Source organism: Galeopterus variegatus, unplaced genomic scaffold (assembly GCF_000696425.1).
Source record: "Galeopterus variegatus unplaced genomic scaffold, G_variegatus-3.0.2 Scaffold1990, whole genome shotgun sequence".
NCBI lineage: Eukaryota > Metazoa > Chordata > Mammalia > Dermoptera > Cynocephalidae > Galeopterus > Galeopterus variegatus.
Window position 1 is genome coordinate 270,526 of NW_007728101.1, and position 15,728 is coordinate 286,253.

The 15,728-nt window shown below is 33.1% G+C and overlaps 1 protein-coding gene across 1 annotated transcript in view; it reads right to left on the reverse strand.

Annotated features, from left to right (window-relative positions):
- The window catches only part of LOC103596339 (glutamate receptor ionotropic, delta-2), a gene marked incomplete at its 5' end in the record, with an annotated part of 308,693 nt that overhangs the window by 252,152 nt on the left and 40,813 nt on the right, over nt 1-15,728 (reverse strand). The gene's annotated exons all lie outside the window — the stretch shown is intronic.

A 15,728-nucleotide genomic window follows, 5' to 3' on the forward strand; every position in this document is an offset into this window, starting at 1 on the left:
GTTTCTTGCATCTCTCTTCTATTTACAGGTAATTTGTGTTGTTGCTGTCATTAAGTAAATCAGATAAATCAGATTAGAATGCTAGACACTATATATATGTCATTTTCTGTATTTCAAATCATCCAGAATGAGCTTCATTTTTCTTTTCTTACTTATTATTGATTTTAATATTAAGTTGTTAGATTACTTGCAGCTCTCTTGGTATTAGTGCTATTTCTTTTTTGTCCCACATCCAACAAAAAATAAGCAAATTATTTTTTAATTGGATGCTTTAATAAAATTATAAGGCCAACGTAAAAGTATGGCAGAGTGTTCCAATATTTCAAATGTCTTTAAATTTCCATACCTTATGCTATGACACTACTATATTTGTTAATTTCTGTTGCTTATAACAGAATATCTGAAACTGGGTAATTTATAAAGAAATGAAATTTATTTCTTACAGTTTCAGAGGCTAGAAAGTCTAAAGTCCAGGGAACACACCAGGTGAAGGCCTTCTTGGTGCACAGTCTCATGGAGATACAGGGTGTCACATGGCAAGAATGGGCTGAACAAGAGAGAGCTAAAGTTCTCACTCACTCTCCTTATAAAGCCACAATAACCACACCCATGACCACCCATTAAACCATCAATAAATTAAATCCATTCACAAGGGTATAGTTCTCACAATCTAATCACCTCTTATTAAAGACCTCACCTTTCAATTACCATAATAGGATCTCCCACTGTCTTTAGACTGTTACAATGGAGATTAAGTTTCCAATACTTGAACTTTCTGCGGACATATTTAACGCATAGCAACTACTTAAGCATAAGAGCTAAAGAAATGTCCAAATTTTTGTGTGTACGTCTGTCATGAAGCTATAGCACACGGTATAAAATAACTCATCTACAAAATATCTGAACCATTTCTCTCTCAGTATACATTACTAGTATGGTGTGTATTCGGTCTATGTTGCTTTTTATTTATATTTATATTTATATTTATTTGTATTTCTTATATTTTATTTATTTATATTTCTTCTCTCCAGTGGATATCTATATTCGTATCGCCTATAATCTATTATCTATAACTATTTATTTATCTATATATCTTCTTTTAAAAAAGTACCAATAGTAAGTACTCAAAACTGTTTGGTAATTCTATATGATCTTGAATAAATCTGCGATTTTATCCTTCACAATAGAGCTAACCTTGCTATGCCATGGTTAACTAAATCTCACCTTGAAAATAGGAGATTGGCAGAATAGCCCCGTCATATTTTTGTCTAACTACATTGTGACAAAATCAAAAAAGAAACAAGCAAAAAAGCCCAACAACTGCTTTGGCTGGAATACACTACTTAGGATTATAAATATCTAACTGAAAATGATTTATGAAAATATTTGATCAGACATTTCAACTCACCCTCATGTGCACTAATTTATTTTTAATCAAAATATGCTTCAGTTTACAACAACAACACTGAATGTCCAGTTCATAGTGAGGCAAAATACGGCTGCCCTTTCAAAAAGAAAAGGAAGGCCTTGAAGGAGTGAATGGAAATCTCAACTATCAAAAATAAAATGTGAAGAATGAAAGGAGAATAAGCTAGTTTAAAAAGTATATAACACAAAACACATTATAGGAGAAAGTAAAAAAAAAGTAGTAAAAAAATTTCCATATTTTAACATTCAGTGTTTTCAAGAAAAAAGCATGAGAGAATTGATGTCATTTTATAAGAAAATGTGAGAAATTTTTATGTGAGATTTTAAACATATTTTTCATTGAAATTTAATACATTATAAAATAAGTATAATACTGTAACTATAAATATATTTAGAGATTGGTCCATACTTAAACGAGAGAAAAAAACCAAAAACCAAAAAGTACCTCACCTTTACTGTTTATCCCTAACAGGTAAAAGTTTTAGAATTGTGAGAAGAAAAACCTGTAATGCAAAAGAAAAGACATTTAGCTAGATATCTAGTCTTAGTTCTTCTAACAAACCAAGAGTTTTTACGCAAGCCATTTAACCCACAAAACTCAGTCACCGTGTATATGTAAGAAAGATGTTTCACCAAATGATTGCTAATTTTTTTATGGTTCCTCAGAAATGTTTCGGATGGACAAAAAAATCTGCCTATTTGGAAAAACTTGGACATGTTTAAGAATGAATAACATATACATGTATTTACTTATTCTATTTTAAAAATTATTTTAGTTTTTTGAAAAATAGATATAACTAACATGATTATAAAACACATAGAAAATATATAGAAGAGATTGTTGTATAATTAATTTACCTAATAACAATAGAACAGGTAGAAAAGAAATAACATCTAAGAGCCAGAAACTTTTTATATATTCATTTGTAAGTAATTGAGAATGCTAGAATCACAGAAAGGGAAAGAAGATGAAATAGAAACTATTATACGATTTTGAACAAATAAAAATTACGGATGAGAACCCAATCTCTGCATTGTAATTATTTTGTTTGTCTCAAGAATAATTATCCAGTTTCTAATGTTCCTTGGAAGGAAGAAGTATACATTAATACAACACTTTCCACATGAGAGGGAGAAATATATCAATTTTTTTCATCAGCTTAAAAAGACATTGTCTCCTATTTAATGAAAATCCACTTATTCAAATCATATCATTGCTCCAAATGGCTACAATCAGACATTCTGAAATGCATGAGCCTGGAACTGAAAGATTTCTTATCTCAGTTTAGGATATAGATATATATCAACATTGAAAGAATCAAAAGAAGAATTCTCAAGCAAAGAATTTCTCATACATTGCCATTTAAAAGCCATAAAACTACTTTTACTCAGGTACTCCAGAGTAATAAAACCTTCCACAGCTTCTGATTAAGAATTCCTTGAAAACACTTTCAGTAGGTAAATGCTTTTCTCTTCATGAGCATTGAGTGACTGATTCAGGGTGATTATATTCACCTACATGCACTTATTTTATTAATTTCAAAGCACAACATATATCACCAGAAGATGTTTGTGAAATTTTGTTAAAAAGTGGGGTTCATATCTCACTTTTGATTATCAAAAAAATGAATCAAGAAATGCTCTTTTACTGTTATAATGGAGTTTAATAACCCTGAAAAAATGTATTTATTCAATTTTTATTTTTATTTTTTATTTTTATTATTTTTTATTTTATTTTATTTTACTTTTCAATATACATTGTAGTTGATTTTCACGTCCCTTTACCCATTCCTCTCTAACCCTCCCCTCCTCTCCACATCATATCTGTTCACTTGACTTAAATAGTTCCAGGAATTTTTGTGGTTATTCTGTCTTCTTCCCCCTGCCCCACCCTTTATATGTTTGTGTTAGAAACCAGCAAACCACCCTATTTCACCACCCAGAAATAACTATTACTGTATTAACATTTGTTGAACATCATTCCAGACATCTCATTAGGTAAAGAAATAGAAAAAAAAATTTATGATGATCAATTCATACTATATGTTCTATTTTAAAACATTTTATTTAACTTTATTTGAATTTTAAGTGCCCGACTTGTTTCACTTAATATAATTTTCTCTAAGTCCATCCATGTTGTTGTGAATGACAGTACTTTGTTCGTTTTTATAGCAGAGTAGTATTACATCGTGTAGATATACCACATTTTCCGTATTCACTCATCTGATTATAGACACTTGGGCTGGTTCCAACTCTTGGCTATTGTAAATAGAACTGCAATGAACATTGGAGTACAGGTATCCCTTTGGCATGATGATTTCCATTCCTCTGGGCATACTCCCAAAAGTGGAATAGCTGGGTCATATGGTAGATCTATCTTTAATTGTTTGAGGAACCACCATACCATTTTCCATAAAGGCTGCACTATTTTGCAGCCCCAACAACTGTGTATGAGAGTTCCTTTTTCTCCACAACATTTCCAGCACTTATCATTCTCAGTCTTTTGGATGTTAGCCAACCTAACTGGAGTGCGATGATATCTCAAAGTGGTCTTGATTTGCACTTCCTGGATGCTGAGTGAGGTTGAGTATTTTTTCACGTTTCTGTTGGCCATTTGTGCATCTTCCTCTGAGAAATGCCTATTCAGCTCCTTTGCCCATTTTTTAATTGGATTATCTGGTTTTTTTGCTGTAAAGTTGTTTGAATTCCTTATATATTCTGAATATTAATCCTTTGTCAGATGTATATTTTGCAAATATTTTCTCCCACTCTGTTGGTTGTGTTTTTACTCTGTTGATTGTTTCTTTTGCTGTGCAGAAGCTTTTTAGTTTGATATAGTCCCATTTGTTTATTTTTCCTATAGTTGCCTGTGCTTATTGGGTCCTATTCATGAAGTCTGTACCCACTCCTACTTCCTGGAGTTATTCCCCTACATTTTCTTTAAAGGAGTTTTATTTTTTCAGGATGTATATTTAATTCTTTAATCCATATTGAGTTGATTCTGGTATATGGTGAAAGGTACAGGTCGAGTTTCATTCTCCTACATATGAATATCCAATTTTCCCAGGACCACTTGTTGAAAAGGTAGTCTCTACCCCAGAATGTAGATTTCCTGCATTTATCATAGATCAGATGGCTGTAGGCATGTGGATAGATTTCTGGCTTCTCTATTCTATTCCATTGATCTCTGTGTCTATTTTTATGCCAGTACCATGCTGTTTTGGTTATTATAGCTTTGTAAAATAGTTTAAACTCAGGTGGTGTTATGCCTCCAGCTTTATTTTTTTTTGCTCAGGATTGCTTTGGCTATGCATGGTCTTTTGTTGTTCCATATAATTGTCTGGATAGCTTTTTCCATCTCAGTGAAAAATGTCATTGGAACTTTGATGTGGATTGCATTGAATCTGTAGATCACTTTGGGTAATATGCACATTTTCACAATGTTGATTCTTCCAATCCAAGAGCAAGGGATATCTTTCCATCTTCTTGTGTCCTCTTAGATTCTCTCACCAGTGGTTTGTAGTTCTCTTCGTAGAGATTTTTCACATCCGTGGTCAGCTTTATTCTTAAGTATTTTACTTTTTAGGTGGCTATTGTAAAAGAGCTAGTTTTCTTGATTTCTTTTTCTGCATGTTCACTGTTGTAGTATAGAAATGCTACTGATGTTTGTGTGTTGATTTTGTATCCTGCAACTTTGCTGAAATCAGTTATCAACTCTAGGAGTTTTTTTATAGAGGTTTTAGGCTGTTCAATATATACAATCACATCATCCGCAAACAGGGACAGCTTGACTTCATCCTTTCCAATCCGTATGCCCTTTACTTCCTTCTCTTCTGTGATTGCTCTGGCTAGTACTTCCAACACTATGTTGAATAGGAGTGGTGAAAGTGGGCATCCTTGTCTAGTACTTGTTTTTAAGGGAAACTGTTCAGGATGATATTGGCAGTGGGCTTATCGTATATGGCTTTAATTAGGTTGAGATACTTTCCATCTATACTGAACTTGTAGAGAGTCTTTATCATGAAAGAATGTTGAATTTTGTCACATTCATTTTCAGCATCTATAGAAATGATCATATCGTTGTTGTCTTTGCTTTTATTGATTTGTTGTATAGCATTTATTGATTTGCATATGTTGAACCAACCTTGTATCCCTGGGATGAAACCCACTTGATGATGGTGTATAATTTTGTGTATGTGTTGCTATATTCTGTTAGTATTTTATTGAGGATTTTTGCATCTGTATTCATCAAGGATATTGGCTTATAGTTTTCTATTTTTGATGCATCTTTGTCTAGTTTTGGTATCAGGGTGATGTTTGCCTCATAGAATGAGTTTGGGAGAATGGCCTTTGTTTCAATCTTTTGGAACAGTTTGTAGAGAATTGGTATCAGTTCCTGTTTGAAGATTTGGTAGAACTCTGCAGTGAACCCGTCTGGTCCTGGGCTTTTCTTTGCTGGGAGCCTTCTGATAACAACTTCAATCTCTTTTATTGTTATTGGTCTGTTCAGATTTTCTGTATCTTCTTACCTCAGTTTTGGTAGGTTGTACAAATCCAGAAATTAATCCATTTCCTCCATATCTTCAAATTTTTTGGCATAGAGTTGTTTATAGTAGTCTCTAATGATTTCTTGCATTTCTGAGGTATCAGTTGTAATATCACCTTTTTCATTTCTAATTTTTGTTATTTGGGTCTTCTCTGTTCTTAGTTAATCTTGCTAAAGGTTTGTTGATTTTATTTATCTTTTCAAAAATCCAAGTTTTTGTTTCATTGATATTTTGTATTGTTTTTCAGGTTTCCATTTCATTAAGTTCTGCTCTGATCTTTCTTTCTTTCTGTCTACTAACTTTAGGTTTGGATTGTTCTTGTTTTTCTAGATCTTTAAGGTGAAGTGTTAGGTTGCTTATTTGCCATCTTTCCATTCTTCTGAAGTAAGCATTTAATGCAATAAATTTCCCCCTTAAGACTACTTTTGTAGTATCCCACATGTTTTGGTATGATGTGTCATTATTTTAATTAGTTTCAATAAATTTTTTGATTTCCTGTTTAACTTCTTCTTGGACCAATATTCCATTAAGAAGAATGTTGTTTAATTTCCATGTGTTTGTATAGCTTCCAGAATTTCATTTATTATTGATTTCTAATTTTAATACATTGTAATCGGAAAGAATACAAGGAATAATTCTAATTTTTTTGAATTGGTTGAGACTTGCTTTGCGACCAAACATGTGGTCTATCCTGGAGAATGTTACATGAGATGATAAAAGAATGAATATTCTGAGGTTGTTGGATGGAATGTTCTGTAGATATCTGCCAAGTCCAGTAGGTCTAAAGCATCGTTTAGATCTTGTATTTCTCTATTGATTTTTTGCCTAGATGAACTGACTAATGAAGAGAGTGGGGTGTTCAGGTCCCCTGCTATTATGGTGTTAGTGTCTAACTCTTTCTTTAGATCTAATAGTGTTTGCCATGTAAATCTGGCTGCTCCAATATTGGGTGCATATATATTTATGATTGTGTGTCTTTTTGATGGACAGATCCTTTTATCATTATATAGTGACTTTCTTTATCTCTTTTTATGGTTTTCGCATTAAAGTTTATTTTATCTGATAAAAGAATAGCTATTCCAGCTCATTTTTCATTTCTATTTGCATGGTATGTCTTTTTCCATCCTATCAGTCTTAGTCTATGTGTGTCTTTACAGATGAGGTGAGTCTCTTGAAGACAGCATATTGTTGGGTCCATCTTTTTAATCCAGTCAGTCAGTCTGTGTCTTTTGAATGGGGAATTTAATCCCTTTACATTTAGAGTTATTACTGAAAGGTGTTAATTTACTCCCCACATTTTGCTGATTTTTATTTAGATGTCTTAAGTACCTTTTGTTCCTTTCATTCTAAATTTCTGCTTGTCTTCTGCATTTGTTGGTGTCTTGGGGTGATAGATAAACTATTTTTTTTTTCTCTTTTGTCAGCATTTTTGTTTTGCTGGTAGGTATTGTTCTTTCTTGAGTATTCATGGCAGTGATGGTTGTTTTGTGGTATCAAACCCAGTACTTGCTTGAGAATTTCTTGTAGGGCTGGTTGTGTGGTAGTGAACTCCCACAGTTTTTGTTTGTCTGAGAAATATACAATTGCCCATCATTTTGGAAGGATAGCCTTGCTGGGTAAAGTATTCCTGGCTGGCAATGTTTGTCCTTTAATGTTTTGAATATATCATCCCATTCTTTTCTGGCTTTTAGGGTTTCTGATGAAAAGTCTGATGTTATTCTGATTGGGGCTCCCTTACAGGTGACTTGCCACTTCCCTCTTGCAGCTTTTAAGATTCTCTCTTTGTCTTTGAGTTTTGTCAGTTTGATTATCACATGTCTGAGAGAGGATCTTTTTGGGTCAAATGTGTTTGGGGATATTTGGGCTTTTTGAATCTGGAGATCTGTGACTTTCCCTGTACCTGGGAAGTTTTCTTCTATTATTTCATTGAATATGTTTTCAGTGCCATTTCCTTTTTCTTCTCCTTCTGGAATACCCATGAATCAGATATTTGAGTACTTAAGGTTGTCTGTTATCTCTCTTAGATTTTCTTCAATTTTTTTTATTCTTTTTTCTTTTTTCTGGTCTGCCTGTGTTAATTCAAACAGCCTGTCTTCAAGGTCAAATTCTCTCTTCTGCTTGTTTAAGTCAGCTGGGTAAACTCTCTGTTGTGTTTTTTTTATTTCACTGAATGAATCCTTTAGCCCAACAAGCTCAGCTACATTATTTTTCAATAGGAGTTGATTTCTTTGTACATTTCTTTTTTCAGATCCATTATATTTTTCTCATTTCATTGTGTTGTCTCACTGAGTTTTCTTGTATCTCATTTATTTTCTTTAGAATTGTTACTCTAAATTGTTGTCTGTCATTTCAAAGTCTTCCTGTTCTATAGGATCTAGCACTGGAGAGTTATTATTTTCCTTTGGTGGTGATGTACTTTCTTGATTTTTCATATTTTTGGTATCTTTTCTCATTTACTGAATTTTTAAAACTCAAAATCTACTGCCAATATATGTAAAAGTACTTTACTGCACCTGGATTATTGTGATTAATAAAAATGCCTCTAATTATTGGAAACAAAGCTATACAAACTTAACTTTCTATGCAACTTCTAGAGATTATTTATTAAATCCATATGGGATTTACTGGAAAGACTTTTAAGACCCTAGTCTTAATGAAGCAGGGAAAATAGTGTAACTCAGGGAATGTATATCATCAAGATTAAGTTGCATGAACATAATAATTGATTGTAATAATACTATGCATCTTAATAATAAGGTTTTATTTTAGAAAAAAAGTATTTAACCATCACCTTGAAATACTGTTCTTCATAATTCTCTGGAATTTAACAAAAAAATTGATAAAATTTGAGATTTTATATATTTGTTGATTTAAAATCCTATGGAAACTGTGTACATGAATCTTTTTTTTTGAATTTTTATTACTTCATCAATAACATATATTTATTTATTTAAGGGTTAGTAAACATCTGGTTTTTAATATGATTACTAATCTAAGGTTAGAAACAACATGGATGGACATATATGTTTTCATAAGACCTTGCTGATGACATGAAAATCTTTAACTGTAAATTATTTTACATTAATTACTAACTCTTTAAAATCTAAATAACTCTAAATTTTATGGGAAAATGAACAAATATTAATTCTTTTTTAAAATTAGAGCAAATAAATCTATAATTCTTGGAGTTATTTATTAGAGTTCTTACTTTTGAACCTTCATCAAAGGAGATCATCTAAAGAATACTTCAAATATTAAATATAATTTTGGTTACAGCAATAATTTTGAGGTTCATCATTATTTGAAAAATTGCCATGAAGTAAAATTAGATTAGATGTTTTTATCCTAACTTAAAATTGAAATACATATTTATAACTATGGCTACAAATTAATCTGACATAATACAGTCCTTGTTCAAATAATGTAAGACATAAGTTGTAGAATTTAGTGTTATAGATAATATCTGGAAATACATAAAATTACTTGTTTTGCCATCTACAACAAACAGAGCTTCAGAATTCTTTATGAATGCAAGGTGGTGCTGGAGTCAAAGAATCACAGAATGCCAGCTCTAAAGAGCAGATTCTACTTTAAGTTCCAAGCAAGACAACTTTTGTCCCCAAAGTCTAAATTAGTTGCATACTTCTAAAGATTTTGATATTTTCCTCCCTCTACATACACAGATAATTTTAAATATAAATCATTTAAATACAGAATACAACTAATGTGGAGGAAATAAATGTTAATTTATCTCATTTTCCATATCTAGAAATAAATGCTTATTGTATGCAAGGTCATAGAGTTGCACATATTTTCAACTAAAGGCATGATTAAAGGGGAAAAATCTCAATTTTCAGAAATATTGCCATCAGGTAAATAAGGACATCTTTACATTAAAAATGGGTATGGGTTTAAGGTGTCAGTAAAAATGCTGTACACTTGGATATTCTTCCCTCAGAAACCAGGACTATAATGAGAAACATGCTGTCCTTTTAAAACCATGGTGTAATAGTCCACATGCTTTTGTAGACGAAGGCCAGGTTTAAAACAGCACATTCCTGTCTTTGCAATGGTTATATATATACATCTATATATTTCTATGCTAAAAGACAATATATATAGGTTTTTTTTGTTTGTTTTTGTTTTTGTTTTTGTGACCGGTAAGGGGATTGGAATCTTTGGCTTGGTGTCGCCCGTACTGTGCTCAGCCAGTGAGTGCACCAGCCATTCCTATATAGAATCCGAACCCGCAGCCTCGGCACCACACTTTTAGCATAGAAATCAATTGTTTTGTCCTGTGTGCAACAATATGTGTTACTTGTTCTTCTTGCAATATATCACCTTTTTGTCAAGAAAGAAACCTTGGAGCAAACAGTATCGAAATTAATAGCAGACATTTAAAAAGGGGTGAGAGTACATACCAAGCCATTCCAAAGTCTCAAAAAAGTTTTTCTTAATACCATAGTTTCTAATAAAAACAATGAACAAATATCAATTATTTTTGAGTCACTATAAAACAGCTTAAGTAGGACTAAAGTCTTAGTGGTGTCTAACTAGCCCTAGTGGGTTAGGTGTCCCGGTGAAGAAGGAAAACACATTGCTGGAGGAAAAAAGACAGGAAGGAGGCAAAGCAATCAGCAATTACCAAAAGCCATGATTACAATTCCAGTTATCATCACCGACTTGAACATAATATTCATTATCTGGAATGAATAAAATACCTCCCCAAACAAGTGAGTTGTGAAAGTTCTATTAGCAAATTCGGGAGATTATGTGCCTAAAACTTTTCACACTTTTGTAGCCATTCCTACTGCATAAAACCAAATTCCTGCTGAAGGACAATTCATAATCATCTAGAGAAGTCCAGATAGGCCTGAGAGAACCAGACAGATATATGTCAAACATTTGAACAGACTATAGAGAAAATCAGAGGGGAGAGAAATCAGAGAATTTGAGGTGCAGTGACAAGTCCTTGGGATTATGATTCAACTGAACCTACCACACCATGAATATCACTATATAATAAGATAGTCTGTTGTGAGTTTGCAACATACATGAATGTATAGATGACTCACTGTTTGACCCTTTCCTGCCACCATCTGTCCATTCATGCAACCTCTTTGAAATAAACCTTTGATATCTGCCACTTAAAATTCAATCACAGTAACGTGACTTTGTCAAAGGAGCACCTATGTAACCAAATGCTTTTCAATTCTGTGCATTCCTAATATAGGTTCCTGTAATAATTATTATCCTGGTACTGAGTCCTGAATATTAATTACCACTTGTGGCTGAAACTAGGAATTGGTTTGTTTGGTGGGTGGTAAGTACCACCATATTACATTCACAAATTTGGCTATACTGGAGTTTCATTGGTATTGTGTGTGTGTGTGTGGAGAGAGAGAGAGAGAGAGAGAGAGAGATAGATAGATTGAGGTAAGACAGACTCCACTGTGTCCCACTGTGGGCGCTATCCAGTAGAGTAGGAAGGAAACTGAGCCTTGCCTTGTTTTTCTCAGGTACAGTCTTGAACTCTTTACCCAACCAATCCTCAGCGTATGGACTAGAGATGACACCACAGACTCTCTGGCTTCTTTATGAGACATACATGTCTGTAAACATTCTCGAGAGTCTGCATACAAGTAACAGCTACTTTACCCACACTAAGCTCTTTCCTTAAAATTGGTAAAATAATCTATACAAAGTATATTAGTCAAGGTTCTCCAGAGAAACAGAACCAATAGGATGGTATGTGTAAATATAAATATATAAAGAAATTTATTATGCAGGATTGGCTCACACAATTATGGAAGAGGAGAAGTCTCAAAATCAGCTGTTTGCTAGTTGGAAAACCAGGAAAGTGGGTCTGGATTAGAAATACAAACACAAGGGACTGAGCACCAAGGGAGCCACTGGTGTAATTCCTAGTCAGAGTCTGAAGGTCTGAGAACCAGGAGTGCCCATATGTGAGGGAAGGAGACATGTCCCAGGTTGAACATGGAACAAATTCACCCTTCCTCTGACTTTTTGTTCTATTCAAACCCTCAAGAGATTGGACGATGCCCACCCACACTGATGACGGTGATCTTCTTTATTCAGTTCACCAATTGAAATGCAAATCTCTTCTGCAAACCCTTCACAGACACACCCAGAAATAATGCTTTACCAGCTATCTGGGCATCCCTTAGCCCAGTCAAGTTGACACATAAAATTAACCATCACACCAAGCAAACAGTCCAGTTTTTGTAGTTCTTCTAAAAAGTTGTTTCTATTTCCATCAAAACTTGGATGTGGAATTGAACTCCATCAGGCATCTTTTCCCCACTCTGAAGGGACCAGCATTATCCCAGCTACCACAAACAGTAGCTCCTGTTCTCTTTAAGAGGCAGTGAATGCTGCTTACCTGATGTAGGACTCCATCAGAAGTGATCTCAATCCAATAGCAGCTAACTGTTCCAGAAAGTCAGAGTAATGCTCAACATCAGCAGATATAATTGTTTTTGTTTGTTTGTTTGTTTTTTCTATTCTGCAAATGGGCTTCCTTAGAAGGAGAAAGAATCTGGTCCACAGTATATTTTTTTTTAAGAGTGCACCATTTCCCTATCATTCAGGAGATAGTTGGAATAAATAATTTTTAGAGTCTAACACAATAGAAGTTTTATAAAGTATTAGACTGAATATCAATCACAATACTTGTGGCACGAAATATTTTCTTGAAGACACATGCAAATAAAGGCTTATGAAACTAAACTTATCATTATTGTACATTATATATAAAGGAGGATAGGAGAAAAAAATAAAAGCTGCTGTGTCCACAACATATTGTCAATTAACAACCTTTTCTAGATTCTCTCTATTATATAACCTTCCAAGATATAAATTCATTGTTAGAAATATGACATTAAAAAAAGATGGCAGATTTTTCCAATTGTGAGCATAAATTATAAAGATGGGGATTATGTTTATGATCAGATTCTCTGCTAATAGCTTTCCATAGAACTGTAGATACTATGCCCCCCAAATCCTGATTAACAGACTTGTAAAATTTTGGAATCAGAAAGGACATTAAATAAAACAAAAAGATTAGTGTTTCATGCTGTGATTGTCATCTATAATGCTGTCAATCACAACTGAAATGGAATTACTTTCCCCACCTCACATACCAATTTGTCAGAATACCAACTAGACTTTGTATCTCTTATTTTGGCTTGAAAATGAATCACATAGATTATAGTCCATTTGCAAAAAGGCATTATTTTAATTATCCCCCATTATGTAACTGTTGTGGTTTGAACGTCCCTGCCAAAACTCATGTTGAAACTTAATTCCCATTGTAACAGTATTAAGGGGTAGAACCTTTAAAAAGTGATTAGGCCATGAGGGTTCCACCGCCTTGAAGGGATTAGTATTATTGTGGGAGTGGGTTTGTTATCTTCGGAGTTTGGACCCTTTTACTTTCTGTCTGGTGTGCTCACTTCCCCTTTGTCATGGGGTGACCCTCACCAGATGTCAGTGCCATGGTCTTGAACTTCCCAGCCTACAAACCTGTGAACCAAATAAACTTCTATTCTTTATAAATTATCCAGTCTGTGATATTCTGTTATAGCAGTGTAAAACGAACTAAGACAGTAATCTACAAACATAGTTTCACTTAATCCTTGTAACAATCCTGAAAGAGAGGATTTCACAGTTCACAGAAAAAGAAATTGAGACTGACTTCGTTTAGAAGTCCTAAGCTCACACCATTGGTAAGTGACAGTATCAGAATTTCAACCCAGTGTGTCTGACAGTAAAGGCTACATACTTTTCTCCACTACAGCATGTTAAATCTAGCCTAGTTGTTAGAAAATAATCTTGAACAAAAAAATAGTACTCCTAATGAACATTTACTTTTATGGTTCCTTCCATATTGCTTAGAATAATTAATCTAACTACCCAATATTTCCCTATTCTCTGTGAATTTTTGTAAACAAATTACATATCTTAATAAGTACTAAAATTATTAAGTATATTTTTGGTGACCAAATGCCCAACTCTGACTGACATTGAGGATACAGAGTTGGAAAGAGTGTAATCACACACATTTTAATGTGATGTAAAAAGTAATTTATGTGCAAATATTTATTATTTTTTATTTAAATAAAGAATAACATGGCTGCTAAACTTACAGATGCAGAGAAGAATCTTATGGATTTTTATGTCAATAATGCCCCTGTATTCATCAGCTCATTTCTTAAATACTTAATGAACATCTACTCTATGCCATGCTTTGGGGGATACAGAAGGAAACAAAAAAAAAATATCTTGTCTCAAGGAGCTCCATTGCAATGGAAAGAGACTACAAATAAGTAAATTAATTCTATTTACATATATACAAATATAAGAGGATTATATGTATAACTATATGTATACATATGTATACATATATCAGTTTGCAAAAAGTGCTATAAAGAAAATAAAGCAGATAATACAAAAAGGTAAATACTATTTTAGATATTCTAGAATCGGAATACAAATGCAATGTTGCAGAATACCAGTACAATACTTAACCATTGGCCATTTGAAGGCAAGGCTGTTTTTTCTTCTAAGTACAAAGCAGTAAAAGATTTCAGTTTATTAAAAATGGACCAATGACAGTCTATATAGCATCCTTCACCAAAAGTACATTAGGTTTTGCCCAAGAACGCAACTCTGTAGATTTTATATTTGTGAATTTAATGTTGGAGAACATGCGTAAAGATTCTAAATCTCTCTAAGAAACCATTGAAACTAGGAGCTAAAATATCTCTCTTATACCATTTTATTTCATCAGCTTATGAGTAAACACTGTTATGAAGATACTAAGCATTACTATGCAATTAAGATTGGTCGTGAAACCAGCTTAAATCTACTTTATCTAGCCTTATTTTCCCATTTGTGATAAAGTACAAAGACATAATGTCTGGAGTATTAAATTTTAGTGCTGCAACTCAGTCTTTAAAATAAAATCTGAGTAGCATTGGCAAACCGAACAAATTCAGACAAACAAGCAAAAAAGCTATTATGTAGAATTCCTCTTCCAAAAACAACAACAACAACAAAAAAACACTTATTGATCCTTTGAATGTAAAGTTATTTAATCTTTACTTTTTATGTCTTATAATAATTTTAGATAATTGCACAGGATATTATTACACAAATTAATCTTTTTCTTAGAAATTCTGTATTGTAATGAACAGAAACAGGAACAATCAAATTCTTGATATAAAAATTTTTGATGATTTCAAAATTTGGCTTTGGGTTTCACCTGTGTTTATCTTCAAGGATACACAGTGTGCTAATGCCTTGAATATATCATCTGCTCAATTAAACACCACCTAACATCAAAGTAAAAAAAAAATCTAAAAAATATCAAAGCAGGAAAGATCTTCATTCTGATAAGCATCAGTGAATATTAAATAATCTCTTTCACATTCTCACCAAATCAGAGAATGAAACCTCATTCATATAATGCCAAGAGAGCAGAGAGTAGTCCAAAATTTGGGACTGTGAATTCTTGGTCAATCTCAATTTCAAATCCTGAACAGACACAACCCTGCTTAGTTTATGAGATCTGACAGTATCCCTGCTCAAGGTGATAAGGCTGAAAGCATTGTACACACTTAGCCTCTGGCAGCAGAATAAACCATGACAGCTTGACAGTTCATCAATTGGAAAGACATTCACTCTATGTGAGACAGAGAAACTGGGAGTGGAACCTTAATTTTGGACATG